The 18,239-nt window shown below is 42.4% G+C and overlaps 1 protein-coding gene across 2 annotated transcripts in view; it reads left to right on the top strand.

The window, feature by feature from the left end:
* The first annotated feature begins 1,278 nt into the window (after nucleotides 1–1,278).
* The window catches only part of MYT1 (myelin transcription factor 1), a 91,676-nt gene continuing 74,715 nt past the window's right edge, over nucleotides 1,279–18,239 (top strand). For both annotated transcript variants that reach the window (XM_077252954.1, XM_077252953.1), the window contains exon 1: nucleotides 1,279–1,680. The gene's annotated coding sequence lies outside the window, so the exon portion shown is untranslated. The remainder of the gene's footprint in view (nucleotides 1,681–18,239) is intronic.

The raw sequence follows: 18,239 nt of genomic DNA, 5'->3' as shown, positions 1-18,239 counted from the left end.
GTATGAGAGTACTTTGTGTGGTGTGTGTGTAACTGCTTCTTGGAAACCTTGTAGCCAGTCACTGGAGTAACAAAGTGCAGTAGTCTTAGCTTTTTACCTGCAGTCCTATGGAATAGAAAACTATATAGGAGAGCTCCGTGTCACATCCGTATACATGTGCGTGTTATGTGAGTACATGCCTTACTCGGATGAGCAGGTGTGTTGTGAATCTGCATTTATCGCTCCATTCTGGCATCGGTCGTTGTGTAATATCTTGTGGTCCCCCCTCATGAAGAAAGGGTGGACTGATAGCTTCTGATCTATGCAGGAATCCTGCTGCATTTGCTTTTTATTGCTTAGAAATGACTGAAGTAAAGTGCAGCAGATAGGATTGTTGCCGGGTTGGGGCTGGATTGTGGCAGGATGGTAGCAAGACTGTGGCAGGGTAATAACAGGATGGTGGCAGGGTTGGGGCAGGATGGAGGCAGGGATGGTGGCAGGGTAATAGGATGGAGGCAGGGTTGGGGCAGGCTGTGGCAGGGTAATAACAGGATGGAGGCAGGGTAGTGGCAGGGTAATAACAGGATGGTGGCAGAGTTGGGGCAGGATGGTGGCAGGGTGGTGGCAGGACTGTGGCAGGGTAATAACAGGATGGTGGCAGAGTTGGGGCAGGATGGAGGCAGGGTGGTGGCAGGACTGTGGCAGGGTAATAACAGGATGGAGGCAGGGTAATAACAGGATGGTGGCAGAGTTGGGGCAGGATGGAGGCAGGGTTGGGGCAGGATGGTGGCAGGATGGAAGCCGGCTGTGGCAGGGTGGTATGAGGCTTTCTGCCGGTAACTAGTGATCGCAGTGACTTACTATACGGACCATTGTCTGATTGTGTGTTGAGGGTCCTAAGCTCAGGCTGCTATCCCTGGAGTAAGCTTAGCTGCAGGGCTGTGGTCATCAAGCAGTTAAATACTCCATTTTCTCGCTGCTGGTGACATGTGTAGTTGTTTACTGTGCTGCTAGGACTGTCAGGAGCTGGGGAGAGGCTGTGGGGGTCATCGTGGAGCAGTGCAAAGTTGTATGTTGGTGCCAAGGGGGGAAGGTCACCCGTGCCCGCCAGGAGTGGACCCCCAGAACAACTTTGGCTTAGCTGTGTGCACACAAGGCATCTATCATCTGCTGAGTCTTTTCTATTAGAAATTATTGGACTCTACCAAAAGCTGTCATTGCAGAGGGGTGGTGCCTCTGACAGTTGTAATATGCACACACCCCCTGTGCGCCCTCCCCACCGCAGAAGCTCCAGCGACCGTGCATATGAATTATTAATCGGCTCGGATGAGGCCGGCACCTTCTGCTGACTGGAGCGCTGGCAATAACCGGCTGCTGGGCAGAGCTGGGCCTGCCCACCGTCTCCCCGGAGGAAGTGAGCTGCTCCATCTTTTTTGATGCTGTACTGTAAATTCCCTTCACCTCGGAGAGTAAACAGATCCATTTGCGCGGCTGGAGTTGTGGAGACCCCCACCCTGTGTGAGCCGGGTCTGCTCATGAGCCTGGTCAGTACAGGAATGAGCCCCCAGCCAGCAGAAGTGCTCGGTGCGAGGGCCAGGGAGCTATAAGTGGGAGCAACAAACAGCCTGAGCTCCGAGGAAGCCCTGGACTCCATAGCCATGCACATCCCTGCCTGCTGCCCATGATGTCATTGTGATGGAGGTAAGTCACATTGTGTGGGGGGCTCTGCCCGAGCAGCTCCAGTGTGTCAGCACCATGGACAGCACCATGGACAGCACCATGGACAGCACTATGGACAGCTCCTGGCTGCTGCTCCTGGCTGCTGCTCCTGGCTGCTGCTGTCCACCTCCTCTGTGACCTAGGCTCTGGAGGACCCTGCCTGTTATTTTTGCAGGGGAGACCCCTCCACACCCCTCTGGAAGGACTGTTACTTAAGAGAACTCTGTGGAGGAGTTGTACGCTCGTACTGAATGTTGTCTTGGGGCCCTGACTGCTTTCTGGGTCAAGGCAAATCCTGGTGTAACTAATGGACATGTTTAGAACAAACAACACAAATGGAGAAACACTTCCAGAGAGACAAAGCCTCCACCCCATCTCCTCCCAGCTCTGCAGATACATGGTCCACTATCTCTACAGAGTTTACAGGACCCAGGTTCAGTTCTTCTCCTGTAGAAAGTTTATGTACCATCTGCTGGGAAGGTGACACCAGAGCTGGGGAGAGAGAGGGGGATTGTGGAAGGGACACATTGTTACAGTTGGTGACAAGAAGAAAGTTGTGCAGTCACCTACAGTCCTGAGAGAAGTTGGGTTGTATTCCCATATATTGTGCTGTTTGGGTTGTGGCTTTTTTGTGATGTGGATATCTGATATTTCTTGCCAAATTAAGCGTTTCTGCCTCCACCAGTCGTAGTATTTAGCTATGAGAGCGCCTGCGTGTTGTCATTTGTGTGATCTCCCCCTAGTACGAGATCTGACATCCATTGTCAAGACCACCCCCACCCCCCAGCTCATATTTAAATCTGCATAGAGCCACACAATCCTTTTCAGACCAGTTTCCTGCTTCAAATTCATTTTTTCCTCTCTCTACTGGATCATCTGCTTCCATTATCAGCTTGCTCCATATGGTCACTTTAATTAATGGCAAACAAAGAACCTGGAATCCGGGAATCAGAGGTTTGCACTCTGAGCCTTCCATGCTGTCATAGAAACCAAAGCTGGGAGCAGCCTCCCTGCCCCATAATGCTTTGTATCCTGTGATTATTGTGGGATGAGAGGCAAGCACTGCAAGCAACAAGGCCACCATTTGCCTGCGTGTGTGTGTGGGGAAAGGACACACAATGGCTTGTCCCCTGCAGTACTACAGCCCATTAAGTTCAGCAGACTATATAACAATGTGGCGGTTGCCTACATGATACATGTACGACGTGATGCCACACAATAGGATTGTGTATTATGTCCTGTGTAACAAGAACTTCTGCATTTACATCTGCAATCCTTCTAGTATACAAGTGTGCCGTACCAAGCGATTATTTTAAGTAAACTCGTTATCAATGATCTCTGCTTCTTTGTGCTGCTTTTACATTTTATTTAACTTTTTACACACAATGTTTTATGTGAATGTTTTTTTTGTTTCAACAAAAATACTATTTATAAAGCTCTTTGTACAAACACACATTACACACGCACATTACACACATGTACACACATATACCCATATTACACACACACATTAAACACATTTCACCAATATACACACATTACACACGCACATTACACACATATGCACATATTACACACATATCACTAATATACACACATTACACACAAACACACATTACACATACAAAATTTACACACACAATACACACACATACTACATATAGATACGAATATTACACACTCATTACACAAACATATTACACACATTATATACACACGCACACACACTCTGTATTTGGGTACATAACTATCTGTGCTACTTTTTAATGCTTTTCTAGCTGATCGCTCTCTGTCTCGTCGTTCGAATCTTTGTTTTATTCTAAGATCATTGGATAAAACTGAACGTCCTGAGATCTATATATAAAACTAGTAAGGAAGTTTCATCACATGGATGAGAATTTGCCAGCTTCGGCAGCAGTGCTCGGTTTTCCATTGGCTTTGCATAGTGTCAAGTCTGTAACATTTCTTCTTTATCTTTCATGTGGGGTATTCCATAAATGCTACGTATGAATTATCCATGCCACACTGCCCAGGGCAAAAGAAGGGTCCTGTCACCCTCCCTCCTACACATACAGAGCCCCAGGCTAAGCCTTTAACTCTGCCTGACCAATCAGAGCACCTCCCTTGGGAGCACTGAATCACAGCTTTATAGGGATTGCAAACCTCATTAAAATACTATAAACTATTTAGCCATATTGTCAGTGGATTCCCACATCACATTCAAGGAATCCATAATACCTGGAATCTGGAATATTCTAATGTATTTATTGTCTTCCATAATCCTTTCTTTGTGTGAGAAGAAGCAGGGTACAAGGGTATTTATTCCTCTAGTCCTCCTTTAATCTATTCCCCCTTTAATTGTGAATTGACATTGCTGAATAACTTGATTCTTTTTTAAAGTTCTAGCTTAATATTTCATAGACTTTTAAGATTAGGGTTTTGATATGCAATAAAAAATTAAATTGCATGACCGTATTAGCCAGAAAAATCTATGTAAATACTTTTATGCCCAAAAATATGACAAAAGTATTCCAGGAGTGATATGTTTAATGATAATTGTAAGCTTTCAGATCACAGAGGCTCCTTCGTCAGGCGAGTTTACAAAGGAATTACTAGACAGGAGCACAAAATAGAGAAGATACAACAGGACATTTGTGCAAAGTTGTAACATTATCACTCCTAGAATACTTTTGTCTTTTTTGGGGCATAAAAGTATTTATATATGTAAGTTTTGAACCAGGTGGAAGTCTGGAAGGAATGGTATCTCCTTGTGATAGCATCTTATAGTCTTCCGCTCATTTGTAACTTTGTATTCTATGTATTTTGATATATTTTATGACTTGGAGATGTGGCTTTTGATACAGTCTTGTGTTGATAGCGTCTTATAGCCAGCCACCTGCTTACTCCATTTTTGTCCTTAAACTCTTAGTTTTGTCACTTGGTCGTGCCTTAATGACTAGTTCTTTTATAAACTCCATATCAAGGTTACAGTAGCCTGATCTCCTTATATAAGTTAAACTTTTAAGGCCACCTCTTACTTCCAGTCAGTGGACAAGACCTTCTGATGTGAGAAAATAAGTTGGTAAACTCTCGTAATCAGTGACATATAGGCTCAGTTTTCTGAATGTAGGTGTAATTACTTGCTGTGTTACCGTGTACTGTTGCTGTACAGGTATACACTATGGACATTCCAAAAACGTTGGATCTCATTGCCATTAATTGGCTTTATGTTTAATCTGGTTTTTATTGAAAAGAAATTCAGAACAATCAAGTAACAAAGGATTCACCAACATAACGATTACCGAGTCCAAAAAGAAATCTCATTTACAACTGTATATAAAGACCTGTAGCCAACAAGTCCCGAAATAATAGAACTTGCAGGTCAAAAGTCATTTTCAATCAAGTCCAACAAAATCTGAATAGAAAAATAAATCCATGGCGGATGTAGGTATCCCCTATCCAGGGAGACTGTATGACCTTTGGCGATACATATGAAGTATCCGCTGAAAGAGAGCGACCCAAACAAGAGAAGCTGGGTCACTCCAAATAATTTAATTGGCTTTATCATTTCCATTCACATGAGTAGAAGTGATTCAGTTCTATTATGCATTTATCTGATGTATCACATTTCATATCAATGATGATGACATCAAACATTGGTCTACGCCACAAGAATGCTCTTGTTGTTGTAAGTGGGTAAAAACTCCACCCTGATTCTTTATTGAATGGTTTTCCATTAAATTAATCCTCTGGGATTCACTGCAGTCTGCCATTCTTGAAGGGAATATAGATCTTATCCAAGAGCCTAGAGAGTGTAAAAACAGCAACTTTTCTCTTCTTTACTTTCAGAACTCTTCAATGTTTTTTCTCTAACCTTTTATCTTAAAGAGAACTTGTCAGCACAATTTTGCATGTTAAAGTAAAGGAATGGCCACAATAGAGCTGTTATATAGATCAAATAGATACCTTTACTGAAAGATCTGCATGGTGATTGTTCTTTAATCAGCATTTGAAGTTTGGATGTAATAATCTTTCGGTGCATTCGGGTGGGACTGTAGATTTGGTCTTCAGGTCCTGCCCCGGCCCGTCCTTCTGCCTCTGGTCTCAGTATGTGCATCCTATTTGAAAGTTTGCACTGGTGCCATCCACTCTTCAGTTAGTGCTTGCGCACATTGACCTCAAAGTAAAATGATGCCAGTGGCGTCGCATTCGCAGATTTAAATTTTGGCTGGTCATGGAGCCGAGAGCTCAGTCTACGGATGGACCGCCGCTGGCTCCATTTTACTGAAGACATCCAAGAGGTCAATCTGCGCATGCGCCACCCACGGAGAGGACTGCACCGGCACAAACATTCAAACAGGAGGCAGATAAAAAAGATAAGGGCAGGCGGTGGGGCCGTGGCAAAATCCAAAGACCCTACCCACAGTCCCTTTCCTATGCGTTGAAAGCTTATTACACCCAAACGTCAAATGCTGATTAAAGAACAATCACCATGCAGGTGTCTTCACTAAAGGTATCTATTTAATCTGCATAACAGCGCCATTATGGCCATGCCTTTACGTTAATATGCAAAATTGTGCTGAGAGGTTCTATTTAATAAGTTTTCTGAGAAGTTCCATGTGAGATGTATTCCAGCTTCTTTCATGCCTATAAGTTACTTCCTCTTGTCCCATTATTGACCCACAGGAATACTTGTTTGATGGGTACATGTTTCATGCAGGTGGACATTTCAGTTTTGTGGAAAACATAGCATATTCAATATGTGACATGTTTATTTCTAGAAGCGACATATTCTTAATAACTACTAAGAAGTGGTACATAAGAGAAACGGATGAAATATATGAGACTTGGAAGAATATGAGCTCAGTGTGAAGTAATCATTCTTTCAGCTTGTTCATATCGGTAATATACAACACAGTACATGAAAACTCTAAAGCACCGCTGTGGGTTAAGTGTCTTTCTTTGGAGCTCTACTTGTGTCTTCATTATGTTGGCGTAAAGGACAAATGCCTGACAATCTCAATCTCCCTTTGTTGCTTGATACATTCATAAGCTTTTTATAGTTGTTCCAGGCTCTGCTTTCCATTGTTTTACAAATGAACTCGCCAGGAGCTGATTTTCACAGCTCATCACTCCAAGCGAGGTTACAGGGGGCTGGGAGGTGGCTTGTAGGACCAGGTGACTTTTCACCAGACGTTTCAGGCTATCCATAATTACTGGGAATTAAACAGCTGAGACTTCATCAGAGACCAATAAACTGAAAGGAGCAAGAGAAGAAGAAGAAGGCTGGAATTTTCAGAGAAGGAACAATCTTTTGATGGAGCCATGAGGCTTGAGCCTCCATGGAAAGGAGAAGCCATTGATATTAGTTCAATGAAAACATTGCTTCTAGAAGAAAAATAAAAGGGGCCTTTCACTCTTAACCATTTCATGTCATTGAACTGGAAATAAATATTTCTAGTAGCTCCAAGAATGACTCATTGAGATGTTGGCTCTATGTTCTGGCCACGTTTGATTCTTCTGGGTATGATATTCTTAGAAGAGATTAGCCATATGACTGACTTTCGATGATAAGTAATACATTACAGGTACCTATCATTGGTCATACTCTAATATAGGAATGGGATTTAGAAGTATTATTCATCACTTATGCCTTTTTGGCCACTTAGAGTTGTGCCGTCAGTGAGTCAGCAGCAATGACCCCCGCCGGTGCCGCATGTTCTGTTCTGTAATGTAGGATGCGGATGTATCATCTATTATTCTTGCATTGGCACAATTTTAGGAACATTAAATTGATACTGGCATTATAAAGTGATGACTGCAAACTGTATTGGAAACAGAGAGCTAAAAAAAAGAATTAACTATCATTGTCATATTGTTATTATGGCAAATCTTATGCTGTTCCAGCTTTGGCCGCTTTCCCAAATATCACTTGTGTCCAGCCTCTTGTTTCAGGCCTTGGCTAAAGTGATTTTAGAGAGAACTTCTTGTACCAGTCATGTCAAAAAATGGTGCATGTGTTTTGGTCGAGCTCCTGGATCAATCTGGTGCAAAATGTGATGGCTGGATGCTTGGATTTGATTGTATAGGAATGTATAGGATTAGTTGTGGCATCAGTTTCTTCAGCAAACTACCACAAAATAAAGAACATCACAGAGGATGCACTTTTATGGAGAGGTCACAGTACCTGTACAAAATGAAGGTTTTTATTACACTAACGCGTTTCGGCACCAGATAGGTGGATTTTTCAAGATGAAAAAAACAATGTCACATTCACCACCAGTACCAGCACAGTACCTAGGATGCGTATGCAGAAATTAAGAATCCTTGATAATACAAAATGAAGATTTTTATTACACCAACGCGTTTCAGCACCAGACGGGCTCCTGTTTTAAGCTAAAAAACATTCATTTTGTACCATCGAGGATTCTTCATTTCCGCACACGCAGCCCAGGTACCGTGCCCTCTCCACGAAAGTGAATTGCTGTCTGGTAGAATATTTCCTCCAGCCACTGGGGCCACCGCCGTGGATTCTAAAGCCCATGTAGGTGTTGTGTCCCTACACAATCCTCCCAGGTGAGCACTACATCACTCTTACCCTCTCTCATTTCTCTATTGTGCCCTTCTGTCCCAACCAGACCTCAGCAAAAACAGTGGACGGACAAAGCTACAGGAATGAAGCCTTTATCGAGGAAGGCCCATCTGTGTCCTACTATGTAGCTATAAAGAATTGTAGTGCGATATAGAGTTAAACTTCAGCTCCCTGCGTGCTAGGGTAACCGCAGCAATCACATCTATGCCGTATATCACATTATTATCTTTGGTGACGGACAAGGCCCTTTAGAGCTAAGAGCTTTATGGTGAAAACAGAGCTGAATCAGCTACATTGCATTTTCCGGATTGAGCACCGAAGAACTTTCCTTCCTGCTAGAAATATCTGCCAAGCAATGGTTTGCTCGAAAAAAAAAATCAATTTTCCTCCTTCGTCATTTCAGTTCAGCCATTTATTGCTGGTTTGAAAAGAAAAAGAAAACCCAAATGACTGCTGTGATACTAGATAGGGGTGAATTAGTCCAAGATGCTTTTGAATTATTGCTGGAAGTCACGTGGTGATCAGAGGTAGCTGAGTCTGCAACATCCCGCCCCTCGCTCAGCGCACACGCTCTCCGCTTTACACATCTTCCATGATTAACCCCTTTTTTTCTTTTGATCCCTTCACTGTAATTTATTTAAAAGCCGGCATTTACGGGATCAACAGCCCCTCTCCTGCCTCAATTGCCATTACATTTATAATCAGCTTGTCCAGATTGTGCAATGAGCACAGCTGCTTCTCATTTCCTACTTGCTTTTTTGGCCTTCCGGACCCGTTTTAAGAAAGAATAAAACCTGTGCCCCTGAACGAAAGGCGCTTCTTATGTTTGGTACAACTGTGTCAGCTTTAATCAGGTGATCAGAATGTTCACAGCGCTGCAGAGTATTTCAGCAAATCTTGGAGGAACCAGTGACTGATGTGAAGAACAGTTTGGAAGTTGGAAGAACAGGTTTTATCATCAAGGCCGAGTATTTCTGGAGAGGCTTGTGCCGATCTTAGCGATAATCATGTGATTGTTGGGATTACTTTTTTAAGAGTTTTCTTTTATTTAAACTGCAGACTGAGTTTTAAAAAATGTTTAAACAGTTTTACTCATCATGATCAATCTCACGCAGGTTGTTTAATGCTCTTACATAGTCCTCTCTGGTCCTTAAATCCAGAAATGAGAGGAAAAGGCAAATCAGAGGGTGAGGTGGGTCGCCAGAATACCCTGTGTTTGGCCGAGTGGACAATTCCTGCCATTTTCGGTGCGTTTAGACATGAACAGAAAAAACAAACCAATGGGGACCAGCTATATCTCACAACAAGAGTTGCAGTGGGGGGTGAAAAATTCACATATTTTTCTTTCTTTTTTTGAAACCAGTATAATCTTTAAAACATAAATACAATATTCAATGGACAACCCCTTTAACTGCAACTCAAAATGTTGGATCCCATTGTTTATTGGTACATCTACTCACCTTATGGATGAAATTTTATGGCCAAAAGGGCTGTTTGGCCTATGGGTTGACTGACAATTACTGTTTACTTATAAAGCTGAAGCTTTGGAAGAAATGTGTGTATATCAGATCTTTTTATAAAAGCGCATACCGCATAAAAACAAAGTAAATGAACCTGCCCCGTGCACCGTATCTCCTCCCATCAAATATTTAAACCACATTAATGTCTAGAGAGTCCCCACATTGAATATCATTTCCATATCATTTCCAATGTATATTTAATATGTCAAGCGTTCCCTCTGCCTATGGCTGTATACTCATCATTTTTCATATGCACACATGTCACGGCCGCCGTGTTGAAGTGATCAAATCTTAATGATATAATTTTAATGTCAAGGAATGGGGGATATAGACATTGTCTTATTCAATGAAGACCCAACTAAAGCTGAATTCCCTTTTAATAAACCTAGACTCGTGAAAATTATATCAAAGGAGACACAGAAAACCCCAAAAAAACACAAACTTCGAAATTACGTAATTGGAGAGGAAAAAGTACTGATGCCTCCAAACTTCTGAGAATACTATACCTGGGAAGGAACATAGAAGTGTCCACTCGATCCCAACAAGTCAAATCTTTGGCCGGAATGAAACTTCTTCTTATGTTGGGCACATTATACGAAGACCCTGCTCATAGGACGAGAGTAAGAAGAACTATTTTAGGGGATCACAGTAACTTAGAATTACAGACATTAGTAGAGAGCACATTGATGTATCCTTGACACCTAGGTCACGAGGATTGTATAAATTATATTAACTATGACATCTACTTACATGATGGCTGACTATGTGATACTCATGTAGCAGCCTAGAGGTTAAAATCCTATCATATTAACATGATCCTCTTATAACTTGCACTTTATAAGGGAAACCTGTCAGCCATGCATCCGTGGACAGCATGGTGTGGAGAAGTAGAAGCTGAGAAGAATAATATATAGAGGTTGGTTGGAAGAGACTCACTAGAAATTATAGCTATATCTATGCTTAGGACTGCAGTGGATGGTCTAACTCTGTGACTGCAATATCTCTGCATTCATAGTCATAGGGTAGACTGTCAATCACTATGAAGGCCCACCCACTGGACTCTTATGTATACAAACACCAGGGATTTCAATGATTAAAATGAAAGTTTTACTGAACCTTTTCCCACAAAAATGCCTATCAATCTGATCAGCTCCTCCTGCTCTATAACATCCGGCCTGCAGATCAGAGACCATTTTTAACATGACTGGTTCCCTTTAAAGGGTCACTAAATTTTTTTCCAGGAAGTGCTATATACTGATATCATTCACACCTACGGTTCCGAAGGTTCCCAAGGATGAAAATCCATGAAATAGTGATCACAGAGGGAGAAAGTTTCTGGACTTCCCTTACCGAGCGCAGAAAATGTTAAGCAGAGACTTTGGTTCAGAGTCTCTTATAATTGTACGACAAGTATACATAGACAGTCTCCAGGAGAGAGAGGGAGAGATGAAGTTTTGTCCAGAAAGTGACAGCAGAAAGGACAGACACAATAATCTACTCAGGATAGACCTGCCTTATACATCTGTCATGGGTGGGATTAGCAAAACTGCGAAATTGTATGACAGGTCAGTGTCCTGGTTTCTGGCCGCAGGGCACGGCACACAAATCATTTTCTATTTAATTTACCTTGTACTTGTTGTCACTCTAGAAACGGCTGACATTTGAGGTCTGCGGTCTGCGAGCGCACCTACAATTACACTGTGCTGGGGAACTGGCAATCTTAGTGCTACAATTAGAAATGAGGAGCAAAGTATATTAATATATTAATATTATATATGTTAATGTTGAGTCAGTTAATTAAGAACTAATCTAACTATTAGGCCAGGGTCCCACGAACATTCGGTCCCATTATGCTAATCACACTGTGATCAGAGTTTGATCAGAGTGGGATCCGATTTTCTCCAAGATGGAGGACAAAAAAAAAGTGTCTCCACCTTCTCTATACTGTCAGTCTGCGAAAATTAGACCGCACTTATTCCACTAGATTTGGATGGGAGCAGGTGTGGACTGGCCCACAGGAGAATCCTCCGGTGGGCCCCTGTGCAGGTACTTGAATCACTATGTCCAGATAATGGCGGCATCTTATTCATTTAACAATCTACCCATTGTTATATAAATTTGTGGTTGAGGATAATGTCACATTTACATGTACATGAAAAGTGGGGCCCTGGAGTTGGGTACTGGTTGGCCCTTGGCATCCCAGTTTAACACTGGATGGGAGAGTGCCATCTGATTCTCGGAGGTAAATCACATATGCTGATATCCAACTTGGTCCATAGCATACCATAGGGATGAGTGTTATCCGTCAAAACTATGGATGGCACTTGTCCAAGTTATACAGTGGTCTGCATGAGTCATTAATGAAAGTTCTGGGTGTAAAAAGTAGATGTGAAGGAGTTCTGTATGGGGTGTTCCAGCTTTCCACTACCTAAGCCCTTGTAGATTGTTGTATTTTACCGATGTCTATTAATGCCGAACTAGGGGGGTAATGACAATTACCAAATATCTTCCCAATGTGCCCACCAGTAGGCTAGAAAGTATCCTGTCACATGTGCTCCTTCCTTCTATTCAGCATAGACGAGCTGGGTCAAATGCTCTTCCTCTTCTTCTTACATAGGAAAGGAACAGCAGGAAGAACGTGTCCACGTTTCAACATCCCTTGTATCTATCTTGCCCTAAATCCGATTTATAAAATAGTTGGAGCCCCCTAGTTCATACAACCCCCTTTAAATACTGTAAGAGTTATAGATATATGGCCCACATATAATGAAACTTCAGATGACTGCAATAAAGCCTTCCTATTACTTACGTCTTCATGCGGCACCGCTGCCGTTTATGGAGCTGCACCAATGGTTATTAATAAAACCAACACAAATATTAAAACACAGCTGGTCCATTACCTAGAAATAAAACCGGACGGACCGCTCTTCCCTCTACCGCAGCCCCATAACTAACGCACAGAAGGCAATGCAGCCCAAAGCTTATTCCTATGGACGGTAGGATTCATAAAAAATAATTATTGCTGCCATTTACGCTTAGCCCTCCGTACGCTCACTCAGAAGGAGGGGAAAAAAAGGGATAAAACATTGGAGGAGGGTAAAAATGACTGCACGCTTTTATTTGCATTTTTAGGAAAATTCTTCGTGCAGCCAGCTGGGGTGAAAGGTCAGCATTTGCATATAAATGGAAAAGGATGGGGGCACGCAATGCCAGGGAGCGGAGTGTGTATGATTTTCACAGCAGTGCGCCTGTGTTTGGAAGATTAAAGTACACAGCTTGCATTTGGTTATTACTAAATGTGAAAAGGGTTCAGATGCTAAATCAGAGGCAAAGTAATGAAGGAGAGTGCTAGGGGAGAAAAATAACTAAACAGTAGCAGTAAAGGGACTGATAATAACCCATGATGTGGTGGTGCTGCTGCTAAGGGGAGGGGGTTATCCTTCCATCTGAAGAGTGGGCAGGTACGCTGCGATCCGACTGCATCTGATAATCAAATGATTGCTTCTCTTGTATCTGTGTGCATGTCATTACCAATCTGGCCTGCACATCACTCTTCATAGGAAAAGCTGTTCGGCCCGATGGTTTAGGCTCATTTAACACCAAGCTATAGGAAGACAGAATATTTATAGGCAAGTTTAAGGACTTCACACCAAGATGGAAGATTTTCATCTGTCAAAAGCAATTGTTTAGTTGCAGGTTACCATCATTGACTTGTTATTAGTCTCACTGGTCCCAATGGCCACTATCGGCCTATCCACTACACAGCTAATTTCTCCAGCTTATTGCAGCATTGGCTTATTAAATCTTTTTGTCCATAGTTCATTTTAATAGATACAGATACCATATGTACTAGTGAAGAGCCATGTACAGGTTCGGACTGGCCCACCGGAGAGCACGTGAATCCTCCGGTGGGCCCCCCACTCCTCTATAATAGTAGTAGTTGGTACCATACATTTGATTCACCATGTACAGGTTCGGACTGGCCCACCGGAGAGCACGTGAATCCTCCGGTGGGCCCCCCACTCCTCTATAATAGTAGTAGTTGGTACCATACATTTGATTCACCATGTACAGGTTCGGACTGGCCCACCGGAGAGCGCGTGAATCCTCCGGTGGGCCCCCCACTCCTCTATAATAGTAGTAGTTGGTACCATACATTTGATTCACCATGTACAGACATAGAATTGGCTTATTAAATCTTTCTGTCCATAATTTATTTAAATAGGTGCAGATACCATACGTACTAGTGAAGGGCTCTGCATGGGTTCGGACTGGCCCCCCGGAGAGCACGTGAATCCTCCGGTGGGCTCCCCACTCTATAATAGTAGTAGTTGGTACCATAGATTTGATTCACTATGTACAGACAAAGGCAGCATTTATTTAACAACTGTTCAGTTTATTATTATAAAGAAGCAGAGGTAAATTTGTGAATGGGGGCAATATAAGTCACATGTTACTATACAGTCAATGTTAGGCCGGGGACACACTTAACGTATAAAAAAACGGTCTGTTTTTCACGGCCGAGAATCGCACAAATGTTTCAAAAACAGTGATCCGTGTGCAGTGCGAGGATGCGATTTCCTCGCATCAAATGATCCGTGTGACATCCGTGTGACATCCGTATGGCATCCGTATGCCGAGATTTACTCGCAAGCTTGCAAAACCGACATCTAATGGATTTATGTGCTCAAATGTTTGGGAAAACATATATACAGTATATATATATATATATATATATATATATATATATATATATATATATATATATATATGTCATTGAGACACATATATATATATTCTGTATTTATATTTTATTCAGCGCGATATCTGTGAAAAGCCGGTAATTCAATTGCCGGCTTTGCATTTCTCCTGCACAAACCCGACAGGATATGAGACATGGTTTACATACAGTAAACCATCTCATATCCCCCTTTTTTTTGCATATTCCACACTACTAATGTTAGTAGTGTGTATGTGCAAAATTTCAGCACTGTAGCTGCTAAAATAAAGGGTTAAATGGCGGAAAAAATTGGCGTGGGCTCCCGCGCAATTTTCTCCGCCAGAATGGTAAAGCCAGTGACTGAGGGCAGATATTAATAGCCAGGAGAGGGTCCATGGTTATTGGCCCCCCCGTGGCTAAAAACATCTGCCCCCAGCCACCCCAGAAAAGGCACATCTGGAAGATGCGCCTATTCTGGCACTTGGCCACTCTCTTCCCACTCCCTGTAGCGGTGGGCTATGGGGTAATGAAGGGTTAATGCCACCTTGCTATTGGAAGGTGACATTAAGCCAGATTAATAATGGAGAGGCGTCAATTATGACACCTATCCATTATTAATCCAATTGTTGGAAAGGGTTAAAAAACACACACACACATGATTTAAAAGTATTTTAATGCAATAAACACAGCGGTTGTTTTAATAATTTATTGCTCTCTCATTCCATTTTCAGACCCTCGCTTGGCAAAACAATAAACACACAAGATACATACCCTCTCTGATGAACTGTCACGTCCCACGAGGTAATCCATCTGAAGGGGTTAACTAATATTACAGGCAGAGCTGCGATAATCCACTCGCTCGTGCCTGTAATCCCCGGGTGCTGAAAGGAAAGCAGTGATCTATACTTACATTCAGTCGCGGTGATGCGCCCCTGCTGGATGTTCTCATGAACTGCAGCCTGGGAACTTTTTCCCACGCTCCAGGTCATATGAGGACATCCACCAGGGGGCGCATCACCGCGACTGAATGTAAGTATAGATCACTGCTTTCCTTTCAGCACCCGGGGATTACAGGCACGAGCGAGTGGATTATCGCAGCTCTGCCTGTAATATTAGTTAACCCCTTCAGATGGATTACCTCGTGGGACGTGACAGTTCATCAGAGAGGGTATGTATCTTGTGTGTTTATTGTTTTGCCAAGCGAGGGTCTGAAAATGGAATGAGAGAGCAATAAATTATTAAAACAACCGCTGTGTTTATTGCATTAAAATACTTTTAAATCATGTGTGTGTGTGTTTTTTAACCCTTTCCAACAATTGGATTAATAATGGATAGGTGTCATAATTGACGCCTCTCCATTATTAATCTGGCTTAATGTCACCTTCCAATAGCAAGGTGGCATTAACCCTTCATTACCCCATAGCCCACCGCTACAGGGAGTGGGAAGAGAGTGGCCAAGTGCCAGAATAGGCGCATCTTCCAGATGTGCCTTTTCTGGGGTGGCTGGGGGCAGATGTTTTTAGCCACGGGGGGGCCAATAACCATGGACCCTCTCCTGGCTATTAATATCTGCCCTCAGTCACTGGCTTTACCATTCTGGCGGAGAAATTTGCGTGGGAGCCCACGCCAATTTTTTCCGCCATTTAACCCTTTATTTTAGCAGCTACAGTGCTGAAATTTTGCACATACACACTACTAACATTAGTAGTGTGGAATATGCAAAAAAAAGGGGGATATGAGATGGTTTACTGTATGTAAACCATGTCTCATATCCTGTCGGGTTTGTGCAGGAGAAATGCAAAGCCGGCAATTGAATTACAGGCTTTTCTATAGAGCAGCGCTGCGTATTTCTCGCAATGCACACGCATGGTCCGTGTGTAATCCGATTTTTTCTCGCACCCATAGACTTTCATTGGCAAGTCTCGGCCGAGATACGCTGACAATCGCAGCCTGCTGCGAGTTCCCTCGGATCCGAAATACGGTGGAGAAAATATCGGATGATGGGAGCTGAACCATAGATTAACATTGGGCCGAGTGCTATGCGATTTTTTATCGCATAGCACTCGTCCGTATTACGGTCTAGTGTGACCCCGGCCTTACTGGTGGCCCCTTGGCATCATCACAGTCCAATACCAGTCCTGTATATTGTATTATGATGTCTGCTGCTAATTGTATGAGAGGAGGAGGTAATTATTTTTTACCACCTGCTCCTGCTGAGTCACTACCTCCCCAAAGTAACTCCCTCTTCATAGAAATAAAGTGACATTTTCTGCTCCGTGTAATGAATAAACATAAAACAGATGTAAAAGTTAGAAATGATGTACATAAAAATTAGAATATTTATTTAGGACAGGTGCCCCTGACGTTATACATGTACAGGTGATAGAAAAGGGTCTGCGCTCATCATGTTTGCACTTCATTAGTTCTATGAAAGTTGAACTTGCCTAATGTTTCATCAGACAGAAATCTGTCCTGTCCGTTAGGCCTCGTGTTTTGGGTTCCACCCTGTGTGGGGATGACAGATGGACAGATGATTCTCCAAAGGCAGGTAGGGAAGGTGTGGTCGCAGACTGGAAGTTTCTTTGTCATCCCAGAAGTAAGTGCTTTCCCCTTGTCACCTTTACTTTGTCACCAGGGGACAGATGGATGGTTAATGTCTGTGGTCTGTTCCCTGGTAACAGAGGCATAAAGTGACAGGAGATAAAGACCACTTGACCCACCTGCCTGCTCCTCAATTCCCAACCTGCTGTCAGAGGCCGCTCTGCTCCTTCTGTCCCGTCCTCCCTCCCCTCTGAGCAGAGAACAGATTTCTTGTGCCATGTATTCCCAGTGACAATAAAAGAGAGACATTTACAGGCTGAGTACACACCCGAAGGTGACCTGTTATTTATTTTCATTACAACATAAACTTCAACTACGCCGCTTCAAAAAAAAAAAAAAAAAAAGGGAAAGCGTTCTTAAATTCCTATCATTTTAATTTATTCTGTCCACAAATCTTTGTTTCTTGAGATGACTCAATTAGATGTGGCTATAGACTAATGCAATGTCGTACAATGCTTCGTCTAGATTTTATTTTTTTTATAGTATTATTATTGTTTTCTAGTGTAAAAGTTAATACAAAAATAAAATATTTTGTAAGTAAATAAATATTTATATAATTTTTATTGTTTGTTTGTTTTTTTTACCTTTACACCAGAAAACAATTATATATATATATATATATATATATATATATATATATATATATATATATAGACAAGTGTTACATGCTCCTATTTTTTCAATTATACATTTTTTGGACAAGTTTATCATACCCTAATAAATAAGTCTTTTCGTAGTAAGTGATGCCTTAGCCAAAAATCTTATATACATGTGAGTTGTTTTTATAGTAGGGGTCTATATTAGTACCCAACTGCAATCTAAACAAAATAAATACCTAAAAAGTACAATAAAAATAATAAATGAAGCAACTATATTTCCCAAATTAAGAGGAAAATGTGGAAATATTACCCTTCTCCCAATCGAATTGACCTACCATACGCAGAGTACGCCGACCATCAGTCTATACCTTTACCAGTGACTTGGGCCATCGCTAACGCACAAGGTGCACGGTGCCGCAGTGATGGTCCCTTGGTCGCCTTCATATGTGTGTACAGCGCCATAGCTTACGGAGCAGCGCAGGGTCACGATAAAGACCAAATCGCAGCTT

This window comes from Ranitomeya variabilis, chromosome 4 (assembly GCF_051348905.1).
Source record: "Ranitomeya variabilis isolate aRanVar5 chromosome 4, aRanVar5.hap1, whole genome shotgun sequence".
NCBI lineage: Eukaryota > Metazoa > Chordata > Amphibia > Anura > Dendrobatidae > Ranitomeya > Ranitomeya variabilis.
This window is presented reverse-complemented; position numbering and strand designations above follow the sequence as displayed.